Here is an 18,451-nt window from a genome sequence, read left to right as displayed (position 1 = left end):
TTTCTCTATCATACCTGAAGGGATTTCAAAGTAAACATTTTCAGTAGGTTCAGTAGGTTGAGGAGAAACTCTTTGCTCTACTGGTCGGGGTGAAGATACCCCAAACAAGCCCCTCAACAGATTATGTTCCATAGTAATAAGTGACTATAAATTTCAGCACACTATATAAATTTTCCTTACCAAATTCCACCTACCAAAGGCGCTTCACTCCCCGGCAACGGCACTAGAAAAGAGTCTTGATGACCCACAAGTGTAGGGGATCTATCATAGCTTTTCGATAAGTAAGAGTGTCTAACCCAACGAGGAGCAGAAGGAAATGATAAGCAGTTTTCGGTAAGGTATTCTCTGCAAGCACTGGAATTATCAGTAACAAATAGTTTTGTGATAAGTTAATTTGTAACGAGTAGCAAGTAATAAAAGTAAATAAGGTGCAGCAAGATGGCCCAATCCTTTTTGTAGCAAAGGACAAGCCTGGACAAACTCTTATATGAAGGAAAGCGCTCCCAAGGACACATGGGAATTATCATCAAGCTAGTTTTCATCACGTTCATATGATTCGCGTTCGGTACTTTGATAATCTGATATGTGGGTGGACCGGTGCTTGGGTGCTGTCCTTAATTGGACAAGCATCCCACTTATGATTAACCCCCATTGCAAGCATCCGCAACTACAACAGAAGTATTAAGGTAAACCTAACCATAGCATGAAACATATGGATCCAAATCAGCCCCTTACGTAGCAACACATAAACTAGTGTTTAATTTTCTGTCACTCTAGCAACCCATCATCTACTTATTACTTCCCAATGCCTCCCTCTAGGCCCAAACAATGGTGAAGTGTCATGTAGTCGACATTCACATGACACCACTAGAGGGATGACAACATGCATCTCATCAAAATATGGAACGAATACCAAATTCACATGACTACTAATAGCAAGACTTCTCCCATGTCCTCAGGAACAAACCTAACTACTCACAAAGCATATTCATGTTCATAATCAGAGGGGTATTAATATGCATAATGGATCTGAACATATGATCTTCCACCAAGTAAACCAACTAGCATCAACTACAAGGAGTAATCAACACTACTAGCAACCCAAAGGTACCAATCTGAGGTTTGGATACAAAGATTGGATACAAGAGATGAACTAGGGTTTGAGATGATATGGTGCTGGTGAATGATACGCCCATTTTGCATTATGATTTTATATCGATATTTATTGCATTATGGGCTGTTATTACACATTATGACACAATACTTATGCCTATTCTCTCTTATTTTACAAGGTTTACATGAAGAGGAGAATGGCGGCAGCTGGGATTCTGGGCTGGAAAAGGAGCAAATATTAGAGACCTATTCTGCACAGCTCCAAAAGTCCTGAAACATCACGGAAGACGTTTTCAGAATATATAAAAAATACTCAGCGGAAGAGATTCACCAGGGGGGCCACACCCTGCCCACGATGGTGGGGGGCGCGCCCTACCCCCCTAGGTGCACCCCTACCTCGTGGGCCCCCTGGTGGCCCTCCGGTGGCCATCTTCTGCTATATGAAGTCTTTCGATGGGAAAACAATATGAAGCCATCTTCTCGGACGAAACTCTGCCGCCATGAGGCGGAACCTTGGCAGAACCAATCTAGGGCTCCGGCAGAGCTGTTCTGCCGGGGAAACTTCCCTCCCGGAGGGGGAAATCATCGCCATCGTCATCACCAATGCTCCTCTCATCAGGAGAGCGCATTCTCCATCAACATCTTCATCAGCACCATCTCCTCTCAAAACCCTAGTTCATCTCTTGTATCCAATTCTTGTCTCCAAGTCCGGGATTGGTGCTAGTAGGTTGCTAGTAGTGTTAATTACTCCTTGTAGTTGATGCTAGTTGGTTTATTTGGTGGAAGATCATATGTTCAGATCCTATATGCATATTAATACCCCTCTGATTATGAACATGTTTATGCTTTGTGAGTAGTTACGTTTGTACCTGAGGACATGGGAGAAGTCTTGCTATTAGTAGTCATGTGAATTTGGTATTCGTTCGATATTTTGATGAGATGTATGTTGTCTCTCCTCTAGTGGTGTTATGTGAACATCGACTACATGACACCTGACCATTATTTGGGCCTAGAGGAAGGCATTGGGAAGTAATAAGTAGATGATGGGTTGCTAGAGTGATAGAAGCTTAAACCCTAGTTTATGCGTTGCTTCGTAATTAAGGGGCTGATTTGGATCCATATGTTTCATGCTATGGTTAGGTTTACCTTAATACTTTTGTTGTAGTTGCAGATGCTTGTAATAGAGGTTAATCATAAGTGGGATGCTTGTCCAAGTAAGGACAGTACCCAAGCACTGGTCCACCCACATACCAAATTATCAAAGTACCGAACGCGAATCATATGAGCGTGATGAAAACTATCTTGATGATATTCCCATGCGTCCTCGGGAGTGCTTTTCTCTATATAAGAGTTTGTGTAGGCTTGTCCTTTTCTACAAAAAGGATTGGTCCACCTTGCTGCACTTTATTTACTTTTGTTACTTGTTGCTCATTACAAATTATCCTATCACAAAACTATCTGTTACCACTTGTTTCAGTACTTGCAGAGAATACCTTGCTGGAAACCGCTTATCATTTCCTTCTGCTCCTCGTTGGGTTCGACACTCTTACTTATCGAAAGGACTACGATAGATCCCCTATACTTGTGGGTCATCAAGACTCTTTTCTGGCGCCATTGCTGGGGAGTGAAGCGCCTTTGGTAGGTGGAATTTGGTAAGGAAAAATTTATATAGTGTGCTGAAATTTACTGTCACTTGTTACTATGGAAAGTAATCCTATGAGGGGCTTGTTCGGGGTATCTTCACCCCGACCAGTAGAGCAAAGAGTTGCTCCTCAACCTACTGAAAATGAAAATGTCTGCTTTGAAATTCCTTCGGGTATGACAGAAAAACTGCTAGCTAATCCCTTTTTAGGAGATGGAGCAAAGCATCCTGATGAGTATCTAATATATGTGGATGAAGTTTGTGGATTATTTAAGCTTGCAGGTGTACCCAGAGATGTTGTTAAGAAGAAGGTCTTCCCTTTATCTTTGAAGGGAGATGCATCGACATGGTATAGGCTATGTGATAATATGGGGTCTTGGAATTACAAACGATTGAAATTGGAATTTCATCAGAAGTTTTATCCTATGCATATTGTTCATCGTGATCACAATTATATATATAATTTTTGGCCTCGCAAAGGATAAAGCATCACTCAAGCTTGGGGAGGCTTAAATCAATGTTATATTCATGCCCCAATCATGAGCTCTCAAGAGAAATGATTATTCAAAAAATTTATGCTCGGCTTTCTGATAGCAATCGCACCATGCTTGATACTTCTTGTGCAGGCTCTTTTATGATGAAGACTATTGAATTCAAATGGTATTTATTGGAAAGAATTAAACGCAACTCTGAAGATTGGGACCTCGACAAAGGTAAGGAGTCAGTTATGACACCTAGTTTTGATTGTGTTAAATATTTTATGGATACCGATGTTTTCCGTAAATTTAGCACTAAATATGGACTTGACTCTGAGATAGTAGCTTCTTTCTGTGAATCTTTGGCTACTTATGTTGATCTCCCCAAGGAGAAGTGGTTTAAATATCATCCTCCCATAGAAGTAAAAATCGGTGCACCTATTAAAGTTGAAGAAAAGATTGTCACTTATAATGATCCTATTGTTCCTACTTCTTATGTTGAGAAACCACCTTTTCCTGTTAGTATAAAGGATCATGCTAAAGCTTCAACTGTGGTTCGTAAAAGCAATATTAAGACTTATACACCTCTTGAGCAAATTAAAGTTGAACCTAACACTGTGTTCACTTCCCGGACTCTGCCGAGAAGAGACCATCACGGTTACACACGCGGTTGATGCATTTTAATTAAGGTCAGCTTCAGGTTTTCTACAACTGGACATTAACAAATTCCCATCTGCTCATAACTGCGGGCACGGCTTTCGAAAGTTCAAATCCCTGCATGGGTGTCCCAACTTAATTAGCCCATCACAAGCTCTCACGGTCAACGAAGGATATTCCTTCTAGAGGGAAGACCCAATCAGACTCGGAATCCCGGTTACAAGACATCCTCGACAATGGTAAAACAAGTCCAGCAACACCGCCCGAATGTGCCGACAAATCCCGATAGGAGCTGCACATATCTCATTCTCAGGGCACACTCAGATGAGCAGTCCGTACAACTAAAACCAGCCCTCGAGTTTCCCCGAGGTGGCGCTGCAAGGGGCTCTAGTTTGGACCAACACTCAGAGGAGCACTGGCCCGGGGGGGTTAAAATAATGATGACCCTCGAGAGAGCGACTCCTAAGGGAAAAGTAGGTGGTGGTGAGGAAAATGGTAAAACCGAGGTTGGGCATTGCTGGAGGAGTTTTATTCAAGGCGAACTGTCAAGGGGTTCCCATTATAGCCCAACCGCGTAAGGAACGCAAAATCCGGGAACATAACACCGATATGATGGAAACTAGGGCGGCAAGAGTGGAACAAAACACCAGGCATAAGGCCGAGCCTTCCACCATTTACCAAGTATATAGATGCATTAATTAAATAAGATATATTGTGATATCCCAACAAGTAAACATGTTCCAACAAGGAACAACATCTCCATGTTCCAACAAGGAACAAACTTCAATCTTCACCTGCAACTAACAACGCTATAAGAGGGGCTGAGCAAAGCGGTAACATAGCCAAACAACGGTTTGCTAGGACAAGGTGGGTTAGAGGCTTGGTTCAACATTATGGGAGGCATTATAAGCAAGTGGTAGGTATCGCAGCATAGGCATAGCAAAAGAGCGAGCAACTAGCAAGCAAAGATAGAAGTGATTTCGAGGGTATGGTCATCTTTCCTGAGATCCCGCAAGGAAGAAGAACGAGACCATGAAGAAGACAAACGGACGTAGTCGAACGGGTCCTCACAAACGCGACGTTAACGGAACCGACCCGGAGAAGCAACACCGGAAAGAAGCAAACAACATAGTAAAAAACCATCACATAATCATGGCATGATGCACAACCAAGTATGATGCATGTCCGGTTTAAATATGCATGGCATGGCAAAGTGCACAAACAACACTACAAGTTAAGTGGAGCTCAATATGCAATGTGTTGCATATTGACGGAACACCACATCAATTATTTAGTTCTCTCTCGTTTATGTACCCAACAATATTAAATGTTGTCAAACATGGCAAGAGGGTGAAGCAAAGTAAAACTACCTATCTAGTCAAGTTTAAATGAGGCCGGAAGCAACGAACAACAATTCTGGTAAATCCTCATATGCATATATTAGGTTTGGTACTGTTCTTCCCTAAACACAATTTTAGAGTTTTTAAACATGCAAAGAGATGCCACCATGATAAACTAGGCATTTTTATACCCCATTTACATATAAAGATTATTTAATTCGGAGCTACGGTTATTTAGTTATGAAATAAATCATTTTAACATGGCATAGGGGCAAATTAAATCAAACCGCATTTTAAACATTTTTAACATGGATGAAAGTTGCGAATTATTAAACTAGACAAAATTCTAAGCAACTTTCATATATAACTTGTTTTAATATGATGCACAGGTTGAGAGATAAAATATGCATGAACAACAGGGGGGTTTCTGAAAATCTGTAAAACACTGAAGAAAAGAAAAAATCACTGATAGGGAAAAAATAGAAGCGGGTCAAATCTGCTGGACTGGGCCAACAGAGGAGGAGGACTGGATTGGGTGCTCACATTGGGCCAAGCCCAGTCGGTGGATCTGGCCCAAGGGGCGGCTTGACAAGGCGGCACGGTCAACGCGCGGGCGGCCCAAGCGAACAGAGGCAGAGGCGTTCTCCTCCCTGTTCAAGCGAAGCAGAGGTGAGTCCTGACCAACGGCGGCACAGCGGCAGGGACTTGGCGGAGGACGGGGAGCATGGCGTATCCAGTCGAGGACGTGGGCGGCGGATCTGGCGATGCAGTCAACGGCACGGCGCTGCTCGTCCTTCTCTGGAGCAGGGACGAGGCGGATGCAGGCGAGCGAGGCAGAGGAGCTTGGCGCATGGCTTCGATGGCCGGCCGGCGATGCTTGGCACAGAGGAAGGAGGTCCGATGGGGCCCGAGGGCATAGGGCGTTGGGGTGGCCGGGTCCGGTCGCGGGAGATCGCCGGGGTCCCTTTCCCTGCCGGATCGAAGCGGAGGCAAGCCTGTGGACATGGAGCTCCAGGGCGCGGGTGCTGAAGATGGCGGGTTTGAGGAGGAACCTGGGCGCCATGGACACCATGTTAGGGAGCTCGAGGAAGCAGCTGCAACGGGAGGCGGTGACGCAAGGTGGTTCAGAAGGCTGGCGTTGGGGAAGAACTCGAGGCCATCCATGGAGTTGGGTGCTCTCCTGTTCGTACCTGGTACAGAGACGGAGAGGGAGTTGAGAGAGAGGAGGAGATGGAAACGGGAAGGAGGAAGGGGAGCAGAAGAGGTCGGTCCTGGTCGCAGGTGATGGAGCTTCGGTTGCCGGCCGGTGCTCGGGCATCTGCAGGATTTGGGCGGCTTCACGATTCATTCGAGATCGAGGGGGAGAAGAGGTAAGCTTCGGGTGCCTGGGCAAGAAGCAGAGGAGGAACTCGGGATCGAGGCTAGCAAATTGGGGAGGAGCAGTGGAGAGCGCTGGTTGGTGGGTGGAGGAAAACAAGGGGGGATCCCGAGGTGGATCTGGTCTGGCGGCGGGGTGGAGGGATTTTAGGGAGTTGGTCTAGGGTTTGTCCAAATAGGCATGTGGGTGGACTATAAATACATCACAGATTAGGTTAGGGGCTACCTCGTCCCGCCGGTCGTAATTGGACGGTCGTGAAATATTAGGTTAGGGGGCCCAATTAACAAAACGGAGAGGTTTTGTAGATGTTTGGGGATGATCCGGATCCAACAGTGACGACTGCCCGGTTCGGGTCCGGGACAACTTTCGGACGCGCGTGCGAGGAGGGCCACGGGCTGACGAGAGAGGTTAGGTTGGGTATGGCGGATTGTGAAGAGCGGGTTGGTCTGAGAGAAGAGGGGAGAGATGCAGCCCGGCACGATTTCCGGAGACCGAAAACGTCCGACGTTAGACCGGCTATATTGCCGCTATAGTTATCCGTTGGGGCGTCAAACGAACTCCGAATGCGACGAAAATGGACAGGCAGCCTACCTACAACATAAAAACACCGCACGCCAACTTTCATCCTATTCCGAGAACATTTTCCGGCCACTTATAAAATAATATTTCGGACATGCCGCGGGCGCGTGCAAGTGTGTCTGGGCTCAGAACGTACAATGGAGAGAACGAGGAGGCCGGGACGGATGCAAGTTTTGAAAACATGAAGATGCAATGCACATGATGACATGACAAGATGCAACACGCAAGCGAATGACATGGCAAAGACAGTGAATAACTGGAAGACACCTAGCACATCGGTCTCGGGGCGTTACAACAGTCCACCACTATGAGAGGATCTCGTCCCGAGATCTAGAATGGCACCGGAGGGAAAACAGAAGAGAAAGAGAAGAGGTAAAACTAAGTTTCTTCTTTGACAAACGAGCGAAACCAAAGAACCTTGAAAAGGTTGAGCACATTGAAAGAAAGAAAGCAACGAAGAATAACAAAGTTGAAAGCACTCCGTTAAGAAAGAGGAATAAGAAAGAACTGATTCGGGTAGCACTTCTGTTGAAAAGAGATGAAGACTTGATAAAATGAAAGAGCTTGAGCAAAAGGGGCACAACACTCCGGTTAAATGGATAAACCAAGAAAATAACATGATCCTGACAAAACGAAAAGATGAAACATCACAATGTCTCAGGAAGAAAAGAATAGAAGTTAGATCATTGAAATAGGAGAATGGAGAAGAAAATGCCAAAATCTGCCACAAAAGAGCTCGACAAGGCATCTTTAGGAGAAGGGTCGAACGGAGTTGTTGGGAATCCAACAACGAAAAGGATAAGATTGACATGGACTTATAGAAGACATCTCAAAATTATGAGGTGACAACTTGCCACTCACGGAAAAGATTTGACTGGATTGATATACACAAGGAGACGAGAAACTATTTCGCCGAGAGGATAAAAGAAGAACTTTGGATCATTTATAAGCACCATAAAAGCAACAATCCTTAGGGACGGCTTTAGGTGAAATATAACCCAAGATAATACCAATGAAGAGATTGATGGATTTAAAATATGTTTTTCTTAACAACATGTGAATCATGGAACATGAACTCAAATTATCAAGAATGACATAATACCACCTCTAATGATACGGTAGAACGAATTGCACTCTGGATTGCAAGATGAAGAATGGTTGAGCTCCTCTGAAAAGAATCTTAAAGAACACTGCGATAAGGAAATTAAATCCTTGATGAACCATCATGTAGAACCTTCATGAAGCACTCCGGTAAACAAAAAGAATAATGAAAATAAAGAGAAGTAGGAACACAAGGTGAAACCTTGTAATGATTTAGATGGATATCCGTGATAATTAGAGCTTGGAACTCTGGGAAAGAAATACGAGCACTTGAAACCAAGAATTTAATCATCGTGAACAAACTCCGGAAGAAAAGATTAACATATGGATGAAACAAGAATAAGAATTACATTATGATTATCCTTCACCAATTAAATTGATGACAATGAAAGGATTTGGCATATTACTTCTTCCCGTTGAAAGGGTTAAGAGATATAGCGCAAACTTGAGAGGGTCTTCAACGAACCACCGGTAGGATCGAAACAACGAATGAATTGGTATGATAAAGAAGGAAGAGAAATCTTAAACGAACCACCGTAAGGATTGAAAAGAATGAATAAAAGATAACGAATCACCGGGAAGAATTAGCAAATAAACGAGGATGCCTGAGAGAAATTAGATCCATGATAACGAAGAGATCACGAGCTGATTTGAGGATATTTGAACGATGCACCGGTAAGATTTAGAGAAAAAGAGCTGAAAGCTGAGAATGAATAATTCTTCTGAAATGATGGGCTTCGGAGGAAAGAAATTAAAACAACTCATGAAATGCTCTGGATGGATGAAAAGAATTTTCACAATCAAAACAGTTATGAGAGGATGGCAACAAGCTATAATCACGAATCTTGAAGAGAACGGAGCAAGATTAAAACAAACTCTTCTTCAGTCTTCAAAACCCGAGAATGATGATGAGAAACACCACCATGAATTATTTAGACACTCCGAAAGAATCAAAAACGAAGAAGTTGATCCAACAATGAAAAGAATTTGACCGATCTTGGAGAAATACATATGACTGATGGTAATTCATTCTTACGTCAAACTTGGAAAAGGATTTGAGATTTGACGCCGGGAAAAATTAGAAGAGTCAGGTAAGATCCTGGGAAAAGACCTGTGGGTTAGGGCCCACTCAAAAGAAACACTGTTGAAATGATTTAAAAGATAAGTTGCACTGGTTGAATTAAATGACTTGAATGAGGGAACATCCTCGAAAGAGCTTGAATGAATGTAGAGTGGAAACACGAATCTTCGAGATATCTTCAGCACTCCGGAACAATTGACTAGCAAGCGGGGAATGATAATGAGGTGCACCTGCATAAGAAAACATTTAAAATGAGAAAAGGATATGATCAACAAAGCTTGACTTGAAACCACCGGAGATTAAAAGAATGAAGAATGACGAACTAGTAGAACATCTTCTTGAGAACCATCGGGTAAGAATATTGACGGAAAAGAATGGAGAGACTTCACATGAATAAAAGGATACTTGAATAAGAAATATGGTTCCTCGAAGAAACAAGGGTGGGAGGGAGGGAAAAACAAAGGCAGCTTGGGACGAATGAAACAAACACCGTTGAGAAGAAGTGATAATTGATCTTGCGGGAGTTGAAATGATCGGATCCACTTGAAGAGAAACACGCCGGTTTAAAAGAAATTGGCATGACAATCTTGATTATCTAGAAGGATTAGTATTCACATCGGAGTATGAGAACACCATTTGGGGAAGGTATGGAATCAACATTTGCCTTCGAAGCAACTCGAATACCACAACTCAAAACAAAAAAACAAGGATTGGCTTGCAGAATAAGCCGGAACAAACATATGATAGAGATTTCGTCTGAAGTTTTCGTGGTGGGGCCTACACGGGCTCGATCGTACAGCACCATCATGTACAAGGCAGTGCACATGACATATGAAGCGTCCCCGAGTTGGCATAGCCAAGGACTCTTTAAGACACAACGAGACCACTGTAAAACCAACCGTGAATAGGCGGACCACTAGACGTCGAACCCCAATTTCGTATCATACATCTGTCGAAAAGATATCCTAAGAGCTACTTGAATTCCCACTTATAAACTCCCGAAATTTTCCGGTTATGCAATCAGGTGTTGGGTATACAGGGGAAGCATAATATCTCACCCAAAACTAGCAAATCCTACATCCAGGTGTATCCATCCTTCAACACATAACCAAGAAACCTTTGAAAATCATCTACCTCAACCTTCGAAAGGCATCCGTTATACGAGTTATGGCAATACTCCCGAACTCCCGCCCCAGTACTGGGTGGCGTCGAGGTTATCTCACCAACAACTGCATAAAAGAGATTTTCGATGTCAGCGAACTAAACTCAGGTATTCCAGAACTGCAACGATAAAATTGTGATGAAAACACCTCGGAGCTCAACTCCCCGGGACATTGCCACAACCCCTAAATGACAGGAGGCACCAAGAACAATGTTCTCGTCACAAAACCATCGGAACGATTCCAAGATACCCGCGTGATCCTAATTTTTTTTTGTGAAATTTGAGAAGAGAAGAGTCAAAACTCTACGTCAGGATTCCTCACCAGAGCGATGAAGGGACTGGGGAGTAAAAATAATTCCTAAACTCTCCGATATATAATTCCTGAAAGACTCAAAACATTTTTCTAGACTCAACAACGGCTGCTAAAAACGATCAAGCAGTGGGGGCTTCTAAGGTCGGGGAAGGCTCTGATTACCAACTTGTAACGCCCTCGATGCGGCTATATCTCCCACGTGTCGAAGCATGACTTAGAGGCATAACCGCATTGAAAGCAATGTTGCAAGTGAGGTAATCTTCACACAACCCATGTAATACATAAGGGAAAGAGATACATAGTTGGCTTACAATCGCCACTTCACACAATTACATGAATAAAATATTACATCATCCAGATACAATCAAGGTCCGACTGCGGAACCAAAATAAAAGAAGAACCGCAAATGCGACAAGGTGCCCGATCGACCCCAACTGGGCTCCACTACTGATCAACTAGAACGAAACAACACAAAGGACAAGATCTTCATCGAGCTCCTCCTGAGCTTGGTTGCGTCGTCTGCACGGTTCAACGGCACCTGCAAGCTGGTTTTTGAAGTAATCTTTGAGTCACGGGGACTCAGCAATCTCACACCCTCACGATCAAGACTATTTAAGCTTATGGGTAAGGTAAAGGTATGATGTGGAGCTGCAGCAAGCGACTAGCATATTTGGTGGCTAACATATACGCGAAAGAGAGCGAGAAGAGAAGGCAAAGCACGTTCGAGAAATCTATGACCAAGAAGTGATCCTAGAACAACCTACGTCAAGCATAACTCCAACACCGTGTTCACTTACCGGACTCCGCCGAGAAGAGACCATCACGGTTACACACGCGGTTGATGCATTTTAATTAAGGTCAACTTCAGGTTTTCTACAACCGGACATTAACAAATTCCCATCTGCCCATAACCACGGGCACAGCTTTCGAAAGTTCAAATCCCTGCAGGGGTGTCCCAACTTAGCCCATCACAAGCTCTCATGGTCAACGAAGGATATTCCTTCTAGCGGGAAGACCCGATCAGGCTCGGAATCCCGGTTACAAGACATCCTCGACAATGGTAAAACAAGTCCGGCAACACCACCCGAATGTGCCGACAAATCCCGATAGGAGCTGCACATATCTCGTTCTCAGGGCACACTCAGATGAGCAGTCCGTACAACTAAAACCAGCCCTCGAGTTTCCCCGAGGTGGCGCTGCAAGGGGATCTAGTTTGGACCAACACTCAGAGGAGCACTGGGCCAGGGGGGGGTTAAAATAACGATGACCCTCGAGAGAGCGACTCCCAAGGGAAAAGTAGGTGGTGGTGAGGCAAATGGTAAAACCAAGGTTGGGCATTGCTGGAGGAGTTTTATTCAAGGCGAACTGTCAAGGGGTTCCCATTATAGCCCAACCGCGTAAGGAACGCAAAATCCGGGAACATAACACTAATATGACGGAAACTAGGGCGGCAAGAGTGGAACAAAACACCAGGCATAAGGCCGAGCCTTCCACCCTTTACCAAGTATATAGATGCATTAATTAAATAAGATATATTGTGATATCCCAACTAGTAAACATGTTCCAACAAGGAACAACATCTCCATGTTCCAACAAGGAACAAACTTCAATCTTCACCTGCAACTAACAACGCTATAAGAGGGGCTGAGCAAAGCGGTAACATAGCCAAACAACGGTTTGCTAGGACAAGGTAGGTTAGAGGCTTGGTTCAACATTATGGGAGGCATTATAAGCAAGTGGTAGGTATCGCAGCATAGGCATAGCAAAAGAGCGAGCAACTAGCAAGCAAAGATAGAAGTGATTTCGAGGGTATGGTCATCTTGCCTGAGATCCCGCAAGGAAGAAGAACGAGACCATGAAGAAGACAAACGGACGTAGTCGAACGGGTCCTCACAAATGCAACGTTAACGGAACCAACCCGAAGAAGCAACACCGGAAAGAAGCAAACAACATAGTAAACAACCATCACATAATCATGGCATGATGCACAACCAAGTATGATGCATGTCCAGTTTAAATATGCATGGCATGTTAAAGTGCACAAACAACACTACAAGTTAAGTGGAGCTCAATATGCAACGGGTTGCATATTGACGGAACACCACATCAATTATTTAGTTCTCTCTCGTTTATGTACCCAACAATATTAAATGTTGTCAAACATGGCAAGAGGGTGAAGCAAAGTAAAACTACCTATCTAGTCAAGTTTAAATGAGGCCGGAAGCAACGAACAACAATTCCGGTAAATCCTCATATGCATATATTAGGTTTGGTATTGTTCTGCCCTAAACACAATTTTAGAGTTGTTAAACATGCAAAGAGATGCCACCATGATAAACTAAGCATTTTTCTACCTCATTTACATATAAAGATTATTTAATTCGGAGCTACGGATATTTAGTTATGAAATAAATCATTTTAACATGGCATAGGGGCAAATTTATTCAAAACGCATTTTAAACATTTTTAACATGGATGAAAGTTGCGAATTATTAAACTAGACAAAATTCTAAGCAACTTTCATATATAACTTGTTTTAATATGATGCACAGGTTGAGAGATAAAATATGCATGAACAACAGGGGGGTTTCTGAAAATCTGTAAAACACTGAATAAAAGACAAAATCACTGATAGGGAAAAAAAATAGAAGCGGGTCGAATCTGCTGGACTGGGCCAACAGAGGAGGAGGACTGGATTGGGTGCTCACATTGGGCCAAGCCCAGTCGGTGGATCTGGCCCAAGGGGCGGCTTGACAAGGCGGCACGGTCAACACGCGGGCGGCCCGAGCGAACAGAGGCAGAGGCGTTCTCCTCCCTGTTCGAGCAAAGCAGAGGTGAGGCCTGACCAACGGCGGCGCAGCGGCAGGGACTTGGCGGAGGACGGGGAGCATGGCGTATCCAGTCAAGGACGTGGGCGGCGGATCTGGCGATGCAGTCAACGGCACGGCGCTGCTCGTCCTTCTCTGGAGCAGGGACGAGGTGGTTGCAGGCGAGCGAGGCAGAGGAGCTTGGCGCGCGGCTTCGATGGCCGGCCGGCGATGCTTGGCACAGAGGAAGGAGGTCCGATGGGGCCCGAGGGCATAGGGCGTCGGGGTGGCCAGGTCCGGTCGCGGGAGATCGCCGGGGTCCCTTTCCCTGCCGGATCGAAGCGGAGGCGAGCCGGTGGACATGGAGCTCCATGGCGCGGGTGCTGAAGATGGCGGGGTTGAGGAGGAACCCGGGCGCCATGGACGCCATGTGAGGGAGCTCGAGGAAGCAGCTGCAACGGGAGCGGTGACGCGAGGTGGTTGAGAAGGCTGGCGTTGGGGAAGAACTCGAGGCCATCCATGGAGTCGGGTGCTCTCCTGTTCGTACCTGGTACAGAGACGGAGAGGGAGTTGAGAGAGAGGAGGAGAAGTAAACGGTAAGGAGGAAGGGGAGAAAAAGAGGTCGGTCCTGGTCGCAGGTGATGGAGCTTCGGTTGACGGTCGGTGCTCGGGCGTCTGCAGGATTTGGGCGGCTTCACGATTCATTCGAGATCGAGGGGGAGAAGAGGTAAGCTTCGGGTGCCTGGGCAAGAAGCAGAGGAGGAACTCGGGATCGAGGCTAGCAAATCGGGGAGGAGCAGTGGAGAGTGCTGGTTGGTGGGTGGAGGAAAACAAGGAGGGGGATCCCGAGGTGGATCTGGTCTGGCGGCGGGGTGGAGGGATTTTAGGGAGTTGGTCTAGGGTTTGTCCAAATAGGCATGTGGGTGGACTATAAATACATCACAGATTAGGTTAGGGGCTACCTCGTCCCTCCGATCGTAATCGGACGGTCACGAAATATTAGGTTAGGGGGCCCAATTAACAAAACGGAGATGTTTTGTAGATGTTTGGGGATGATCCGGATCCAACGGTGATGACTGCCCGGTTCGGGTCCGGGACAACTTTCGGACGCGCGCGCGAGGAGGGCCACGGGCTGACAAGAGAGGTTAGGTTGGCTATGGCGGATTGTGAAGAGCGGGTTGGTCTGAGAGAAGAGGGGAGAGATGCAGCCCGGCACGATTTCCGGAGACCGAAAACGTCCGACGTTAGACCGGCTATATTGCCGCTATAGTTATCCGTTGGGGCGTCAAACAAACTCCGAATGCGACGAAAATTGACAGGCAGCCTACCTACAACATAAAAACACCGCACGCCAACTTTCATCCCATTCCGAGAACATTTTCTGGCCACTTATAAAATAATATTTTGGACATGCCGCGGGCGTGTGCAAGTGTGTCTGGGCTCAGAACGGACAACGGAGAGAACAAGGAGGCCGGGACGGATGCAAGTTTTGAAAACATGAAGATGCAATGCACATGATGACATGACAAGATGCAACACGCAAGTGAATGACATGGCAAAGACAGCGAATAACTGGAAGACACCTGGCACATCGGTCTCGGGGCGTTACACAGGTATAATCTACCCCGTTGCTGATAGTCAGTGGGTAAGTCCTATCCATTGTGTCCCTAAGAAGGGAGGTATTACTGTCGTTCCTAATGATAAAGATGAACTAATTCCTCAAAGAATTATTACAGATTATAGGATGGTAATTGATTTACGCAAATTAAATAAGGCAACTAAAAAGGATCATTACCCCTTACCTTTTATCGATCAAATGCTAGAAAGATTATCCAAACATACACATTTTTGCTTTCTAGATGGTTATTCTGGTTTCTCTCAAATACCTGTGTCAACCAAAGATCAATCAAAGACTACTTTTACTTGCCCTTTTTGTACTTTTGCTTATAGACGTATGCCTTTTGGTTTATGTAATGCACCTGCTACCTTTCAAAGATGCATGATGGCTATATTCTCTGACTTTTCTGAAAAGATTTGTGAGGTTTTCATGGACGATTTCTCCGTCTATGGATCTTCTTTTGATGATTGCTTGAGCAACCTTGATCGAGTTTTGTAGAGATGTGAAGAAACTAATCCTGTCTTGAATTGGGAAAAGTGCCACTTTATGGTTAATGAAGGTATTGTCTTGGGGCACAAAGTTTCTGAAAGAGGTATTGAGGTTGATAAAGCCAAGGTTGATGCTATTGAGAAGATGCCATGTCCCAAGGACATCAAAGGTATAAGAAGTTTCCTTGGTCATGCCGAATTTCATAGGAGGTTCATTAAGGACTTCTCAAAAATTTCTCGGCCTCTAACTAATTTATTACAAAAAGATATACCATTTGTTTTTGATGATGATCGTGTAGAAGCATTTGAAATTCTTAAGAAAGCATTGATCTCTGCACCTATTGTTCGGCCACCTGATTGGAATTTACCCTTTGAAATTATGTGTGATGCTAGTGATTATGCTGTAGGTGCTGTTCTAGGGCAAAGAGTTGATAAGAAATTAAATGTTATTCAATATGCTAGTAAAACCCTAGACAATGCTCAAAGAAATTATGCTACCACTAAAAAAGAATTCTTAGCAGTTGTATTTGCTTGTGATAAGTTCAGACCTTATATTGTTGATTCTAAAGTAATTATTCACACTGATCATGCTGCTATTAAATATCTCATGGAAAAGAAAGATGCTAAACCTAGACTTATTTGATGGGTTCTCTTGCTACAAGAATTTGATTTACATATTGTTGATAGAAAGGGAGCTGAGAACCCCGTTGCGGACAACTTGTCTAGGTTAGAAAATGTGCTTGATGACCCACTACCAATTGATGATAGCTTTCCTGATGAGCAATTAAATGTCATAAATGCTTCTCATACTGCTCCATGGTATGCTGATTATGCTAATTACATTGTTGCCAAATTCATACCACCTAGTTTTACATACCAGCAAAAGAAAAAGTTCTTCTATGATTTGAGGCATTACTTTTGGGATGACCCACATCTTTATAAAGAAGGTGTAGATGGTGTTATTAGACGTTGTGTACCTGAGCATGGACAGGAACAGATCCTATGCAATGTCACTCCGAAGCTTATGGAGGACACCATGCTGGAGATAGAACTGCACATAAGGTATTGCAATCTGGTTTTTATTGGCCTACTCTCTTCAAGGATGCTCGTAAGTTTTTCTTATCTTGTGATGAATGTCAAAGAATTGGTAACATTAGTAGACGTCAAGAAATTCCTATGAACTATTCACTCGTTATTGAACCATTTGATGTTTGGGGCTTTGATTATATGGGACCTTTTCCTGCCTCTAATGGATATACACATATTTTAGTTGCTATTGATTACGTTACTAAGTGGGTAGAAGCTATTCCAACTAGTAGTGCTGATCATAACACTTCTATTAAAATGCTTAAAGAAGTTATTTTCCAAGATTTGGAGTCCCTAGATATTTAATGACTGATGGTGGTTCACATTTTATTCATGGTGCTTTCCGTAAAATGCTTGCTAAATATGATGTTAATCATAGAATTGCATCTCCTTATCACCCATAGTCTAGTGGTCAAGTAGACTTGAGTAATAGAGAGCTCAAATTAATTTTGCAAAAGACTATTAATAGATCTAGAAAAATTGGTCCAAGAAATTTGATGGTGCATTATGGGCCTATAGAATTGCATATAAAATCCTATGGTTATGTCTCCGTATAAATGGTTTATGGAAAAGCATGTCACTTACCTCTCGTACTAGAACACAAGGCATATTGGGCTGTTAAAGAGCTCAATTATGATTTTAAACTTGCCGGTGAGAAGAGGTTATTTGATATTAGCTCACTCGATGAATGGAGAACCCAAGCCTACGAAAATGCCAAGTTGTTTGAAGAAAAAGTGAAAAGATGGCATGATAAAAGGATACAAAAGCGTGAGTTCAATGTAGGTGACTATGTATTGCTATACAACTCTCGGTTAAGATTTTTTGCAGGAAAACTTCTCTCTAAATGGGAAGGTCCTTACGTTATCGAGGAGGTCTATCGTTCCGGTGCCATAAAAATCAACAACTTCAAAGGCACAAATCCGAAGGTGGTGAATGGTCAAAGAATCAAACATTATATCTCAGGTAATCCCATAAATGTTGAAAACAATATTATGGAAACCGTAACCCCGGAGGAATACATAAGGGACACTTTCCGGAACGTTTCAGACTTTGAAAAGAAATAGGTATGTGGTACGGTAAGTAAACCGACTCCAAAACAGTTTTAAGGCAATATTTCTCTGTTTTGGAATATTTAGAAAAATAGAAAAATAAGAAGTAGTCCGGGAAGGACACGAGGGCTCCACGAGGGTGGAGGGCACGCCCTACCTCCTGGGCGCGCCCCCTACCTCGTGGGCACCTCGTGTGCTCTCCGGACTTCGTTTTCGTACACAACACATATTTTGGTCGGTAAAAATTCATAATATAATATCCCGAAGGTTTCGATTCCCATATCACGCAAAAATCTCCTGTTTTTGTTTCGGGCTGTTTTTCTGACAGATCCAGGTTGTCATGTCGTCTTCAAGCGCTCCCAAGGACCAGTTCTTCGACAAGGTCATCAACCCCTACCTCGCAGAAGTGCTGCAACACCCTCAAACCATTGAGATGCGTGAGGGGTTGTTGCACATCCGCGCTGCTGAGGGACCGAGGAAGACCGGAAGCACGGAGGCAAGGCTCGAGGCATTGGAGCAAGAAGTTTTCAAGTGTCAGGAGATGGTGGAGCGTGGACTCGA

The 18,451-nt window shown here is 44.1% G+C and overlaps 2 pseudogenes; both read right to left on the bottom strand.

The window, feature by feature from the left end:
• Nucleotides 1-4,315: 4,315 nt before the first annotated feature.
• LOC125521788 (uncharacterized) lies at nucleotides 4,316-6,758 on the bottom strand (annotated as a pseudogene).
• A 6,709-nt stretch (nucleotides 6,759-13,467) lies between these two features.
• Nucleotides 13,468-14,079, bottom strand: LOC147959306 (uncharacterized; annotated as a pseudogene).
• Between the last annotated feature and the right edge of the window lie 4,372 nt (nucleotides 14,080-18,451).

This window comes from Triticum urartu, chromosome 7A (genome assembly GCF_056163025.1).
Source record: "Triticum urartu cultivar PI428250 chromosome 7A, HENAU_Tu73, whole genome shotgun sequence".
Taxonomy (NCBI): domain Eukaryota; kingdom Viridiplantae; phylum Streptophyta; class Magnoliopsida; order Poales; family Poaceae; genus Triticum; species Triticum urartu.
Note: the sequence above shows the minus strand (reverse complement) of the source record. Positions and strands in the feature narration are given on the sequence as shown.